The sequence below is a fragment of the Alligator sinensis genome, unplaced genomic scaffold (genome assembly GCF_000455745.1).
Source record: "Alligator sinensis unplaced genomic scaffold, ASM45574v1 scaffold250_1, whole genome shotgun sequence".
Classification (NCBI taxonomy): domain Eukaryota; kingdom Metazoa; phylum Chordata; order Crocodylia; family Alligatoridae; genus Alligator; species Alligator sinensis.
In genome coordinates this window covers 4072167-4085633 of record NW_005841888.1, presented here as the reverse complement: position 1 = coordinate 4085633, position 13467 = coordinate 4072167, and the positions used below count along the sequence as shown (strand labels likewise).

Sequence of the window (13467 nt, the reverse complement as noted above, 5' to 3'; positions counted from 1 at the left end):
TATGCAAGTTCTTGCTTCAGTTTAATATTACAGCCATAAAAGTGCATGTATAGTGTTCATACCATTTTGAATTTTTTTTCACAATAATTTCTACATACTCTGCATAGGTGTGGTTTCACACTGCATCCTGATGAGACTGTAATAACCCTTTATGTTTTAAAACTTTGTATTTGGCTTCTGCCAATAATTTTTTTGGGGGGGGGGGCCAAAAAGTGTGCATATTGGAGTAGTAATTCTGGAAACCAAAAATATTTGGACTAATTAAAGCAGGGCTGTCAAACTCATTCAACCCTGTGGACTAGATGAATGGCATGGGGCTGGACCATGGGCTGACTTGGGCCCACAGACCTTCTTTCCCTTCTGTGGCATACCTGATCTGGCAGCTGCTCTAGCCAATCTGGACCCCATGCTAAGTGTAGTGTGGATCCTGGAGCAACTGAAATGGGCACCGCCCATGGGGCAACCTAGCCAGAGCAGCAGCTGCACTGTATGCGGTGGCCACCCTTGCTGGACTGCTCTGCATATGGCACCTGCTCCAACTAGCCCAAGACCCATGCTGCACATGGCACTTGTGAACACTGTGTGCTGAGTGGGTCTCGGACTGTCTGGAGCAGCTGCCAGATCAGGTATGCTGGGGGAAGGGGGAAAGAGCAAGGGGGCCTGGGAAGTAGCCCCACACTACGGACATGCACTGTGCTCCTTGTAGGTCTGATCAGGTGGGGCTCTGCAGGACCAAATTAGCCAGTGGGCTGTATGTTTGACACCCCTGAGCTGAAACCCAGAGAGAAGTTTTTGGTTTTTATTATCTCTGTCCAGGACTTTAAAAATTTCAGATTTATCAGGAGACAGGTAAATTCAGGTCTGTTGAACAATTGCATAAGCAAACTTAGTTTTTTTTCAGCATTGAACGGGAAATGCAATTGATTCTTTTTACTTAATTCCTGCATTGATGTTTAATTGATGTTTAATTAAAAATATCGTTTATACCAACAATATATAGAATAAGTTATGCAGACTGTCCTATTTAGCTTTGTGTTTCCTAAATTAATCTAGTATTACGTTGAACTGTTGACTTCATAATATTGTGCTTTTTTCACTTTTCATGGATTACTCCCTTATCAAACAATTTAGCAAAACAGCAGTACTAATTCTTGTGCGTCTGTTTGGGCTGGATTTTTTTATTTTATTAGTTTTATGAAAGAAATGACTGCACCAAAATTTACTGTAATGAATGCCATTAATTTACAGAGAGGACAAAAAATAGCATAATATTTTTAGTTAAGCTTTGCAGAACCATTACTTGAACATAATCTTTTCAAGACTAGTAGTCCAATAGTCATTTTTTAAATATGTAGAAGTATGTTACCCATCTACATGCAGGGACATAGAAGAGGAAATATCTACCTTGCATTCTGTGGCTTAGAGTATTCCTTATCTTGCAGGCTTTCTTGATTTTGCTACCCTGTATTTACAAATATCATTTGAGTGTTTTAATTTCATAGTGGTTAACCTGGCTATAAATTTGTTGTTTATAAATAACACGGCTTTATTTTCTGTATTTCAGGAAAATACACGAATTGTGAGGGTGAAGATTATAGCTGGAATTAGTCTTGCCAAAAAGGATATCTTGGGAGCAAGGTAAGGATATGTGGGTTCATTTGCAATGCTGTATTGTTGGCTTCATGCAAACTATATAATGTGGATTGTACTAACTAGAATATCAAACAGTGCTCCTGTTTTAATACAGTTGTACCTCTTCCATAAAAATTAAAATGTTTACTAATTGACAGTCTTAGAAAAAAACTAAACTGGGGCTGGCCTAACCATGAAGATGCCCCTGTTCCTTTGGCGAAAGAATTAGCAGGGCATGGTGTGGGAAGGTTGTACTGGTACTGTGCATGCTGAACCTGTTCAATAGTGGGTACTATATACCTCTTCTAAGAAAGCTGAGGCTAAAGTAGTAATAGTCCAGCAATACCAGCAGCTACAGATAAAATGCTTACCTTTTTGCTTTTACAGCTTGATATGGCAACAGCATTTAACATGCAAAACTCAAATGGTAGGCCAAGGCACGCTACACTATTAATCATCTCTGTAGCTGTTGTAAACCCAGTGAGGCTCAATCTTTTTCTGTGGCAGGCTGGATGGGTAGTGCCTGCTCTGACCTCAGGCTGGATCCTACCAGTGGTTTCAGTCCAGTGTCCACGTCCTGTGTGGCTGGGCCCTATAGGTCCATGCAGAAGGGGGTGGAGGGGACAGCTTGGCCCCACATGAGGGAAGGAGGTTTGACCCAGTTCCACAGGAGAGAAGCAGGTGTGCCAAATTCCAACACCCAAGCCCCACACACACAGTCTGAGTCAGGCCACATCCCCCACTCCCCCTACCTCACAAGGCTGGGCCATACCATGCCCCCTTCCTCTTCTCCGTGAACAACACATGCTCCTGGTGGCTGGGGGGCCATGGCTGTGCTGGAGGTGGCGGGAGCGTGGCAGCAGTAGCGGAAGTGCAGTGGCGGTAATCGGGGGGGAGGGCAGCTAGCGAGCACCAACTAGGGGTCAGTGACCACCCACAGATGCCATTGGCGGGGGGGGGGGGTGGGTGGGGGCGGAAAGCAGCGACTGCCCGCAGGCACTGCCGACCGTGTCAGCGGTGCCTTTTCATAGGGGGTGCACTGCCACACTCAGGGGGTGCACATGCACCCCTTGCGCATCATCACTGCTCTTCTACAGCCTCATGGGGAAAGGGGGTTGTGGCCCAGGCCTGTGGGGGGAGGGGAAAGGAGACATGGCAAGGCCCAGCTCCTGGGGCTGTGGGGAACGGGGCATGGCATGCTTTCAACCAGGTATGTAGGGCTTGGGGTTTGGGAATTTGGCAGGAGGGAGGGTAGCCACTACTCCCCTACCACCAAATTTCCTAACCCATGGCATTCCCACGGGCTAGATGCCAAGGCCTCACAGGCTGCAAGTTGAGCACCCCTGTTGTTAACTATCCAACTGTCTGCAAATGTTAATTTGACAATCAGAGTAGGATGTAGTACAATGAGACAGAATGCTAATCAGAATATATTAATTGGAATACTTTGTAGGGGTCCTCGTGGAGTTGGTGACTGACATGAAACTAGCCTTTCCTGTTGTACAGATAAAGATTAGGAGATCTCATTTACCAGTAATAAGCTTAGTACTGGTGTTGCTTACAGCTGTTTTGGCACATGCAAACAAGCCATTATTCTAGCCCTACTGTGATTTCAGTGTAATGTCAGAAAAATACCACCTTCAGCATGTTTGCATTTGCCTGTAAAACTACCCACCTCTCTTTACTCCTGCCTATTTTATGAAGCCATAGTTCCCTCTTATTCATGGTCTTGATACTTAAAGAAGGGCAGCTTTCTTCAACACAACATAAATGTTTGTTCGGCAATCTTATGATGTTGTCCTTATGGTAGACCTGTTCATGCTAATTAAAGCTATTCAGAACCTGAATATTGGATTTTCAAAACAGACTTGCTTCAGACATGTTCAAAACAGGCAAATGACTCTTGTATAATTCTAAAGCATATTTTTGACAGACTAGCTTGTGAAAGCAGACAGATTCATTTTTCCAGTGGAAAGCTGTGTATTAACTAGTCTTAGTTTAGATATCTCTGTTTATGTAACAGCCGCTTGTCTCTTATTCTTCCTTCAAGTCTCTTCAAGGCATAAGGTTTCAACACACCCACTCACATTTTTATAGTGCAGTAAGGATGTTATGCCTATGTGTCCAGGATGTTACCTTAACAACAAACCTCTTGGGATAGAGGCCATGAACAGGCATTCTTTTCAGAACCTGCTGGCAGTGTCCACAGCTGATGCTGCCACCTGCCTGATGCAGCAGCCACTCCTGCCTGGGTCCACGGCTGCTGCTGCCAGCAGGTTCTGGGTTGGGGTTCTGGGCAGGAGTTTCCACTGGGCTAGGAGGGCTTCAGTGTCAGCTGTGGACCACATCAACAGGCTCTGCACCAGGGCTCCTGAAACTATAGGTAGCATCTACAGCTGATACTGCCACCCGCCCACTGTGGCAGAAGCCCCGGTCAAGGCATGGAGAGTCTTAGCTGTTCTGAGACTCCAAGAAATGAAAGAAACTACAAGTGTGGCAGGGTGTCAATGAAAATGTAAAAAGGTAGAATTAGAAAGACAAAAGGTGAGGCAGAGAAGTGAAGGGGAGGGGAGGAGAAGGGGGAAAAGAGCAGGGGAAAAAAGGCTGAAGGGAGGCAGTGCAGTGATAGGGTACAAGGCAGAAAAGAGGCTGTTGTTTGTTTCACTGAAACTTCCAGAACTGGATTAAACTAGTTTTCTTATGGACCAAGAATTGCAGATTAGTTAAAATTTATATCTTTGCGAAAGTAACGGCAATAGGGAGGGCTTCTTCACTCCTTTCCATGATAGAATGTGGTTTTAACCCTGACTAACAAGGGTGGCTTATTCTTACTGATTGTGTCCAATTAGACAGATGGATCCTTTTCTCTGTTCTGCTGACCAAGCCAGCTGCAACATCTGCAAACACTGGCATTATGGTACATCAATCAAGGACAGGTTTCAGGCCTCCTGTTACCGCTTAGCCATAGGCCTTTTGAAAATGGCCGAGTTTGGCAGCAGCATACTCATGACTCATGTTACACAGGCCTACACAGCCTACAAGTCTGGGTGGACTGGAGCAGAGGGGCAAACTCCTCAGACCAGGAACCCTGGCCTGAAGAGCAAATGGGGAGTGAGGATTGGCTGGGGATGCTCGAAGAATCATTGCCCTGCTGCTCCATTTCCCTCCTAGACCAGAGCTGGAGGGGAGCAGATAGATGTTCATTCTTGCAAGAGAGTTTGTCATAGAGGAGATCATGCAGGTTGACACCTGCAAGATCATTCTCATGGAGTGGGGGCTTGTTTCCCCTGCAATAAATTGAATGAGCGTTTGAATACTTATATGTTTCTACCAGAATTGCTGCTTTCTCAGTAGAAGCTAACACCTGTATGTGACTAGAATTGGGTAATTATCTATGAAAATACTTTTAAGTCCAGCTGATTGATTCATACATGTACCTAAAACTGGGTAGCTAAGATTTATTTTAAAAGTGCTACTCAAAGACTAACATGAGAACTACTATATTTAAATCTAAGATGAGGTTTTTCTCCCCAATCAACATGGGTGGAAAATAGCCCTTCATCTTAAATGTATGTGTAAAGTTGAGGGGAGGGGCTGGGTCAGGACCAGGACCAGGGCCAGAGCCAGAACCAAAGCCATAGCAGCCTTTTGCCCCCCTCCCTCAACTTGCCCTCTGCAGTTCCTTCCTTCCCCTCTCCCTGCCTTTGCTGTCAGGCACAGCTGTGCTCTGGCTCAGGCTAGATTCCTTCCCAGGCTTGGAATACAGGGAAACCTGTGCCAATACTGCTGTGTGGCCCAGCAGAGGCTGTGCTTCCACATGCTATGCTCCGTGACCTAGGGGGGAACAGAGCCCAAACAGTTTGACTGTAAAGGGAGAGGGGACAGAGATTGTGGGGTGGGAGTTGCAGGTGGCAGGGGTTCAGAAGACTGCAGGGTGAAGAAGTGAGGCAGAGAGCAAAGGGGCTGTCTGACCTTCCCCACCCTGCAGCCACTGCTTTCCCTGTTATAGCAGTGGCAGAAATGAATTTAAGACAACCCTTCAATAATTAGACTCTATACCTGGAAAATAATAACAGATTTATACAAATGTATACAATTTTCATCTATACAATCTAATTGTGGGGTGGGGGGAGTCGTCTTAATTTTAGGGTCATCTTGGATTCAAGTAAGTATGGTAAGTTTATCCTATACTAAGATATTAATTGGAAAAAATAGCTTGTTTGAAAACATGGAGCCACATGTGTTTTGATCTCACAAACTTATGTAAATGTTTAGAAACTTAGCCAAACTACAGTGGGGTGCAGATCATGGATCAGAATGGTTAATATAGACTTGCTGAATCACTTGTGCTTAAATAGGTTTAACCTCTTAAAGTAGATATTAGACAAAGTCCATTATGCAGTTTAAGCTAAGCCTTGTTGTTTGAAAAGTAATTAGATTCCTCCATTTCATGCTTTTTACTTATTAACAAATGTAAAAAAATAATTCAAAATAATGTTGACAAACAGCATTTCTAACAGCTGACTTACCATTTTTTCCAGTGATCCTTATGTGAAAGTGACAGTATATGATCCAGTGGATGGAATACTTACCAGTGTTCAAACAAAAACTATTAAAAAGGTTAGCCTTTTCATCCTTCATCCTTATTTTTATCAGAATCCAGAGAAAAAGCTAAGACTAAGGGAAGCTTGAGGTTTTAATATGATTGTTAGTAAGGGAGAACAAGGAGAGGGGGACAGAAGGAAGGAATGTTGTTATATAATATACTGATGATAGTTATGAGGCTGTTTATGGCATTGCTAGAGCACTGGTTTTTCAGTAAATATCTTGGTATCAAGGAAAAAGTGTAGTGTGGGTGCAGTCTTAAAGCTAGATCTTTGGTAGACGGCCCTGACTCCATTGTGGGGCTTATGTGGAAAGTGTTCACCTCTTCTTCTTCGCCATCTACCACAGCTCACTCAAAAGTACTACTGCTACAAGTACCTAGAGGGGAAAAAATAGAAGCTTTATACTTTAAGACTGCTAAGATACAGAAAATCTTTTGGATTTGGAAAGGGAAGTTGTTTACCAATCTAGCATGCACTCCAGATTGTCAGTCTTCAATATAGGTAATGGTAGCATACCGTGCTGCAAAGTTTTTTCTGCACTTTTTCCATGTGAACAGGCCAGAATCTATCAACAGTTGGGTGAGTAGGCTCCTTTCTGCACTGCAGTAAAGGGTGTGTTTGACTTACACCAGCAAAGTGAAACCTTATTTTTTTCATGTGTAACTAGATCGTCATATGAAACAAAATGGATGCAGTACTGTACCGAACAAATTCATTTAATCAAAGTGTTGTCTCTTTTTCTCTGTAGACCTTGAATCCAAAGTGGAATGAGGAACTTTTATTCAGAGTAAGTGTTTTTTGGGGTTTTTTTAAAGTTTGATTACATTACTGTTACAACCAAAAGATATAATCTGCAAAATACTTACCTGGAACACAATGAATATAGTAGAAGCTGAGCAACTGCACTAAGTGGGGCTGACCCCTGTGCAGTTATTAAAAAAATAAAATAAAATAAAAATTAAAAAAAATAGAAATGGCTGCTTTGTAACAGCAGGATGTAACTGTTACCTCTGCATTCTTCCCTAGAGAAACAAGGGATCACAAAACTTGATACTTTAATCCTGCTTCACTCAGGGTTAGATTTACAGTTAATTTGTAGCCTTACAGGAGCATGAAGAGTTAATAATTACATTGTAACAGCTGATGGGCTGTCCTAAGCAGCAACTACTCCTTCCACTTTTAAGTGGTTACAAGTTGCCTTTATAAATTCCTTATGTTAAAGTGTAATTTCTGGCTGGACAGAGGTATTTTAAACTCTCACATTAGCGAGGGATTTCCTGGCCAAAAAGGGCAAAAAACCAACCCCCGCCCTTTTTTATAGAACTGTAAGAGAGAAACTGCACTGTAGAAGCAATTTTCAGCAATGTGTAGTTGACTGAATCTGAGGTTCATTGGAGTATTGTTGTTTGATGTTCTGCTATATTACTAAAGCTGTAATCTTCACAACTTGCTGTGTTGTTGCACAAAATAGCAACTCTAATCTCCTGTTGAGCTGGATGCTATGGGACTAGACAACAGTGTGGTTCAGTCATAGCCCAGGTCTTGGCCCATCAATCATCAGTTCTAATACTGGAGTTAGATAGTGGACACAGTGGTAGTCTTTTCTCTAACCTACTTGCCTCAAAATGGTGGAGGGCAGGTTGCACTCCACAACTTTCTCCGTTAAATCTGATATCATTGGGCTTGTTTCTCCTCTGCCCCCTCCCTTTCAATCTTTTGGCTTTCTTTATAGCCCTCCTTTGAAATTCTAATATTTCTATATTCTCTTTAAAGCAGTGTTTTTCAGCCTATGGTCAGTGGACCCCTGGGGGTTTGCGGACTGTCTAAGGGGTCCACAAAAGATGACTATGATAAATAAATTTTAAAAATGTGAAAACCCACAGTTACAGTTCAGAGGGGTCTGCATCTCCATTTGAAATTTCCAGAGGGATCTGCAATTAAAAACCACTGCTTTTAAAATAAGGAACACAATTGAATACGATATTTTCCTCATGGTTTTATCAGATCATGTAGAAAGAAAGACCACTTTTTTCATGTTATGAGATATCTTCTTTGTATGACAAAGCCTGCATTATTCATTTTTCCATTGTATTGCACTGAAGGGTCTTGCTGAGCTGATTACAATGGTCCCTTAAGTCATTTTCTATGTTGGTGGTTTCCAAGACAATCTCCCATCCTGTATGTATAGCTTGCATTCTTTTGTTCTGGTTATATTACCCTGTATTTGTGTCAGATTCTCTATCCTTTCTATCAGTTGGCAAAGATCCTGGTTCAAAAAAGCCCTGTACCCCAGGGTTTGGCAACCTCTGGCCCACAGGCCAGGTCTGGCCTACAAAGAGATTGGATCCAGTCCACACTGAAACCCTTTTGCAGTCTAGTTATGGAATCCAGCTCAAGTTCCACATTCTGCATTTTACTGATGGCCAGCTAATGCCCTGGCTGCCCACTCCCTGAGAGTCCAGCTCTGTTCCAAGAGTTGCTTTTCTCTGCCTCCTCCCCTCCCCATACCTGCAGCTCCAGCCTCTGCTCCCCGAAAAAAGCCACTCTGAGAGATGTAGTGAGAAAATTTAGAGGAGCAAGAGATCAGTCTCTCTATACAGAATTGGAACAGCTGAGGCACAGCAGAGGATGCATGGTCTGTAGCAATGGCTGGGTTGCAAGGACTGGCATGTGGCAAGTCAAAAGGTTGCCAACCTTTGCTCTATCATCATTTTCATCTTTGACTGTGTACCCTAAGTTATTCTCTGTCAGAGGAGGCTGGCCCTAATGTTCAGATGCTTCCTTCATGAAGCATTACTAGTTTGAGTTAATAGCTAGGTCATATGTTTGATTCCAGAGAACAATGTTTTACTCCGCAGTTGAATGAGACTCCTTCTGCTCACCTTGTAGGTAGTATTGGGAACTCAGTTCAAATGAGGCTGAGAAGAAAAAATAGAATTAAAACAATCAAAGAATCAAATTTAAATATTTTGAAGCCCTACCAAGAGTTTGAATTAATAGGAGGCTTGAGTAACATTTGCACATTTTAATCTTTTTGGAACAAATGGTATATAAGAAACACAAAGACAGGATAAAGTACAACCTTAATATATATTGCTATTTAGAAGGCAACTGCTTGTACATCCAGGGGGTGTCGCACATGTTTTAAATGTGGAACTATGTAGGCAAATCCATTTGAAGAACCACAGTTACTATAGTAATTGCTTTTTTAAAATTAATATTCAGTGGTAATTGTATAGAAGACAAAAGTAAATTGGCCCATATTGGAGCTCCTTGCTGTCATGGCTAGGTATTACTTAAATAAGATGGTTTATAATTAGCTTGGGAATATGTATTTTATGCTGTGGTTGAGATAAATGAAGTATATGCGGTAGATGTCAATCTTGATGTTAATCTTACTTCGTTGTATTTACCTGTAATCTTCATCTGAATTTTTGACCAGGGTTTTGTGAGGTCCTTTTGGTACTGAATCTTTTAACTTCCTATTATTTCCAGGCTAAGAGAGGTAGTTAGCCATGTTAGAAGTCTTGGCCTGCTTTTATTCTAGTTTAAGCTTAGAGTATTTGCTTAGCAAAAACAAACACTGAGACTTCTCAAATATCTTGATTTAACCAGTAATTAACAATATTTACCATTTTTTCCTAGGTTAATCCTCAGAAACACCGGCTTCTTTTTGAAGTGTTTGATGAAAACCGTCTGGTAGGTGTTCTGGTATTAACATTTCTATTCATTTGAAGACACAAGTGATATCAAGTTCATATGGATACAACATAAGTTTAAAAAAATCAAAACTTAATTTAGGTCCATCAAAATTAAGGTCAGACTGTTGCACCTTCTTACTGAAAATTACTACATCTTACAATTCTCCATGTTCTGGATTGAAATAAAATATTGGAGGTGCACTGATTTGCTGTTAAATGTTTATAATGTTTTAATTTATTAACATTTTGACCTGATTCATTTTCTTAATGGTTGTACTGCAGTTTGAGAGAAGGTAGATAGAGAGGTCATAAAACCTTTAATTTATTTATGATGACTGTCATAAAAGAAACATCTGAACTTGTATTGAAAGCTGTAAATTGACTTTATCACAAACAAAATAACCATAGTAACCCTTGGTATTCGTGGGGTCAGCGTTCACAGTTTCAAATATGTGCGAATGCCAAACCCGCAGTTTAAATACACTTTAAACACTTACCGGAGCTCCTTGGGAGCTCCGCGCTTGCTGCTGTCAGGCTCCCTCTGTCGCCACCGCGCTCCTGCCAGAGCTGTGCTGCCCCTCCCCCTGCCCAGCCGCCGGGGGCACTGCTTCATGAACACAGTGCCCTATTCGCGGATTTTGCCATTCGCGGGGATCGCAGGAATGTATACCCCGCGAATGGTGAAGGTTGCCTGTAAATAGTCAGGTTTCTCTGAGACCAGAATGGTTTGATTTACGTCACTGCAATTTAAATAACTAGCTTTAGTTTGTTTTAAATCAACAGCAGGAAACATTGATTTCTTTAAATTGTTTCACATTGGTAATTTCCAGGGGAAATTCTTGTGGGATGGTGTATATATTAAAATATGTTGATTTGTAGCTACATATCATCTTTGCACGCAATTTTTCATCCTAACCAGGAGGATAATCCTAGAAAACACATAACTTAATATTTATTCAGTCTGAAGGTTTAATTTTTGTTTTAGATTTTTTTTTTTAATTTACTATACTACTTAATCTCTTAAATTGGATGGAAACTGGAATTCATTAAAAATGTAAAGCCAGCATTTTTAAATTGGTTTCCTCACTTAATGTAGAAACCACAGATGTTGGAGGCATAAAATTTGTTTTTCACTATCAAAACACTGTATTGAAAACTGATTTATTAAACAAAAGAGATGTTAATAAGTATTCTTTCTAATACTTGTATGATTAAAAACACCAGCTCCTTTAACTCTTCAAGGTTCACTTATGACAGTATATTTGTTTGTTTAAATGATTTTACTTAGTCAATAGAATCCTAAGCCTTGTTATATTTCAAATTTAATTCTAATCAAGTTTATTTCAGTGTGTTTTCTTTAAATACTTAAAAAAAAATTAAGCCTCCTACCCCGCCAGGTTGAGACCTGTTTGTCGAAAGCGCAGTACCTATTTCAGTAGACTGATAAATTGACCCTACTAAGTTAAACAGGACTTTTCATATTAGCTTTCTTTCATATTTAAAGCTCTTTGCAAAAAAGTGCATTTAAATTGGGGTTTTTTTTGATGGAGTTGGACCCAAAATTTTAAACTGAAGCTTGAAGTTTAGATTTTACTCCCTTTTCTCCCGGGTTTGAGGGATAAGATACTTCTTTTTAAGAGGAAAACTAACAAGGAGTAGCAGATATCAAGGAGAAATATTATGGAGATATTATTTGGCTTTTTAAAAATAGGTTCTGACAGTGCTCTCCCCTACCTTGGGGGTCTTTAAAAGGAGGTTGGATAGATATCTGGCTGGGGTATTATGATCCCAGCACTCATTCCTGCCCAGGGCAGGGGGTCGGACTTGATGATCTGTTCAGGTCCCTTCCGACCTTGGAAACTATGAAACTATGAGATGTATTTGTTGGATTTAAAATTTAAGATAAGTGACAATAATTGGGTTAAGTTAGGTTATTCACTAAAAACTGAATAGGTAGACTAGAGCCAGTTGTGCTGTAGCTAGGGCCAAAGTCAGCAAATAAATGGTTTAAATGTAAACAGGATCCACCAGTTTACTAAATGTTAGAGATATGTAAATGCAGTAAATAATTCAAGATTGTCGAACTTCTAAGTAGCTGTGGGCTGAACACCCCTCAGGTTGCCCCAAGGTGGACTCTGAGCCTTTCTAGGCCATATGCTGCTCAGACTCCCCTACCAGCGTCACTGTTCTCCTGCGTTCCACGCCCTGTCACTAGTGTGCACCTGTATGGTCTCTTTTCCCTTTCCCCACAGTATCACCTCATGTATGCCCTCCACTGCTTGTCTGCGTGGCCTCAGGCTCACCCTCAGCTTGTTCTCATCTTGGCTGGCCACACTGCAGTGCACTGTCCTGCTCCCTAGGGTTGGGCAGGCAGCAAATACCTGAGCTTGGAGACTCTGGCTGCTGTTACAGCCACAGTAATGGAGGGATCAGTGGCCAAGCAGGAGCCTGGGGGCTTCAACTTAACCTCTTACAGGCCACACGTGATCCACAGGCTGCCAGTTGGGTATCACTGATATAACTGAAAGGGGTGGATTGCAGACAGTGTACATCTTTTGAGTTAAATTTAATAACAAGGCCAACTACCAATTGCATCTTTCTCATGATCACTCCCATAACATAATACAGAAAGACAAAGACTATCTTTTGTTCTGAAACTGGGTAGACACGTGCACTTAACATGGTAACAAAAGAATTACAAACGTTGCTCAGTCTGAAAGGCTCTTCAAGAGATTCCTATTAAAAATAACTGTAAATTGGTATAATGTAATTGCCTTAACTTCCATGTATATTGTGCTTATTATAGAAGTGTGGCATGCTTGGAAAACAATGCAGGGTTCTTCTCAAACCCAGAGCTTATTACTAAAGATTCTGCAAATCAAATTGTGACCTTGTGTATATTACTGTAGTTTCTAATGATAGATCAGAAGCCTACTATGCTTGGCTGTAAAGTTACAGAACAAAAAAGTCCTTGCCCAAGGAGTTTGCAAGAAGAGGCTGTTAATGGATACAGGTAGACAGTTCAAGGAAATGGTGATGTTGTGTAGTTGGCCTAAGAGGAGGTCTGAGCATATTGGCAGCCTCCAATTTATCACATTTTTGGTTGGCAGCACACAGAGTCGTAAACTGCATTAGTGTGAAGGAGAGCACGGGAGAAAATATGAAGGTGTTTGTTGAAAATCTCAAAGTGAGTGGTGGAAACATCTCATAGGTGGAAAGAAACCTTGATGCTAGATGAGAATTTAGTAAGATAGAAATAGGAGGGTAAAGGTCCTGGAAAGAAAAGGCAAGTAGTTTGTTTACAGTAGATAAAAGAAGGCCATTTGAAGGATTCAGAGCACTCTAGTAACAAGCAAAGGGGAAGATATTTTGAAGCAATAATCTGAACAAACGTGAGTTTAGTAGGATTTGTGTGACACCTTTGCAGTCTCATTCTGTACACAGTTATCATAGATTCATAGATGTTAGGGTCGGAAGGGACCTCAATAGATCATCGAGTCCGACCCCCTGCATAGGCAGGAAAGAGT

General features: G+C 41.4%; 1 protein-coding gene across 1 annotated transcript in view; it reads left to right on the top strand.

The window, feature by feature from the left end:
• Positions 1 to 1564: 1564 nt before the first annotated feature.
• NEDD4 (neural precursor cell expressed, developmentally down-regulated 4, E3 ubiquitin protein ligase) overlaps positions 1565 to 13467 on the top strand; it is a 106487-nt gene continuing 94584 nt past the window's right edge. Inside the window, exons 1-4 of the mRNA XM_025197067.1 lie at positions 1565 to 1638; positions 6174 to 6252; positions 6988 to 7026; positions 9885 to 9938. The gene's annotated coding sequence lies outside the window, so the exon portion shown is untranslated. The remainder of the gene's footprint in view (positions 1639 to 6173; positions 6253 to 6987; positions 7027 to 9884; positions 9939 to 13467) is intronic.